General features: G+C 32.5%; 1 long non-coding RNA gene and 1 other non-coding gene across 2 annotated transcripts in view; one reads left to right on the top strand and one right to left on the bottom strand.

Moving 5' to 3' along the window:
- LOC128248095 (uncharacterized) overlaps positions 1-1,783 on the top strand; it is a 108,313-nt gene that overhangs the window by 82,445 nt on the left and 24,085 nt on the right. The window lies entirely within an intron of this gene.
- LOC106873547 (uncharacterized) overlaps positions 1-1,783 on the bottom strand; it is a 52,991-nt gene that overhangs the window by 29,047 nt on the left and 22,161 nt on the right. Inside the window, exon 2 of the transcript XR_008264359.1 lies at positions 780-1,306. This is a non-coding gene — a transcript (uncharacterized LOC106873547). The remainder of the gene's footprint in view (positions 1-779; positions 1,307-1,783) is intronic.

The following is a 1,783-nucleotide window of genomic DNA, read 5'->3' as shown; positions in this document are numbered from 1 at the left end:
CGATTCTGCTAACGATTCTGCTAACGATTCTGCTAACGATTCTGCTAACGATTCTGCTAACGATTCTGCTAACGATTCTGCTAACGATTCTGCTAACGATTCTGCTAACGATTCTGCCAGCTTGCCACCTTAGGGTTTATTGTAATATCAGTCAATGACTGCCCATTCTGTAAGCAAATCCTTATTCTGCCAGTTCAGTAAAGCTAGCAGTGCTGTCATGTAAATCAGTAACAGCACAAAATACACAATAGAAGCGGCCATAAAACTGCCATCATTACCATCATAAATAAAAACGTGTGTGTGTGTGTGTGTATATACACATGCTAAAGAGTAAATAAATCTCTACTCACATTGTTCAACAAGAAATATTGTATGGGGGTTAAGTGTTAAGTATTGTGTGTGCCTATTCCAACAGATAAGATGGGGCAATAAAACACACAGAAGATATTCTGATAGGATAGATTTACAATTTATTGAAGACACCAGTTGTTCTCTGCTATAGAATTGTCACCAATGTACTGAATTCAGAATAATTTCCAACTGTTTAGAATAAATTTTTAAGTGAATGGTTACAGCTGTCTAAATAATAATAAACATAAGGCTTGTTATCTTTACTGTTGAAGTTTGTGTTTTACTTCAATAGTTAACACACATGACAACAGGTCTTTGCTAAACACATTTCTATCTTGTCTTGAAAATATCAAATGTAGACAGTTACTTCATAATAAAAAAATATATAAAAAAAGAAACACACAACAACAGCAACAACAACAGCTTACCTTAATTCATCAGCTGTAAAGTGCTTTGAAAGTAAAAGAAGTTGCACACAACTCAATCCCTGGGCAGGCTTACTTGGGGAAACTTTGGAAAAGTTAATTACTTAGGAGAGTAATCTTCACGTTTTTAAATTCAGTTTCTTTTTCTTCTCCTTTTTTTGTTTTTCTTTTTTTTTTCCTTTCTCTCTCTCTTCTAGAGTTTCTGAGAAGTAACTCTCCAACCAATAGATGTTATAGAAGAAGCATCTGGTGAAATGAAAACAATCTTGGCACTTCAGGCTAAACTGATAGATGGCATGCTATCAAATGTGTAGGAACTAATTATATGATTCCAGAGCTGTTACACTGAAATTTGTTTTCAGGAAGAACTTAACTCTTTTACAACCAACAACATTACAGCTATTTTCTCTTACAATATCAGAATAAACAATTTCATTACTTCCTTTGTTTAGCAATGTGTTTTACACACAAATAATGTTTAGTTTTTTTGTTTTTTTTTGACAGGATTTTATGAAAACCTGTAATTCATACTGAAAAGAAAAGAAAAAAACAGAATAGTAGAATATAAAATTACACAGCAATTTTATTAGGGTCTTTTAGCTCTGCAATAAAGTATTATGTAGCCCCAAAGTTTATCATAGTCACTTATATTTTACCTGCTAATTTTGTTAGTGTTATTGATATTATTAAAGGTAGTGAGATGGCAGAATCGTTAGCATGCTAGGCAAAATGCCAAGCATGTCTATCTCTGAGTTTAAGTTCTGCTGTGGTTGACTTTACCTTTCTTTTTGGGGTCAATAAATTAAATATCAGTGAAATACTTGGGTTGATGTAATCGACAAGTCCCCTCTCCCAAAGTTTCAGGCCTTGCGCCTTTAGTGGAAAGGATTATTATTATTATTATTATTATTATTATTATTATTATTATTATTATTATTATTATTATTATTATTATTAAAGGTGGCAGAAACGTTAGCATGCCAGGCGAAATGCTTAACAGTATTTCA

Source organism: Octopus bimaculoides, chromosome 6, assembly GCF_001194135.2.
Source record: "Octopus bimaculoides isolate UCB-OBI-ISO-001 chromosome 6, ASM119413v2, whole genome shotgun sequence".
Classification (NCBI taxonomy): Eukaryota; Metazoa; Mollusca; class Cephalopoda; order Octopoda; family Octopodidae; genus Octopus; species Octopus bimaculoides.
The sequence above is the reverse complement of the archived record's forward strand: the minus strand, read 5'-3'. Positions and strand labels throughout refer to the sequence as shown.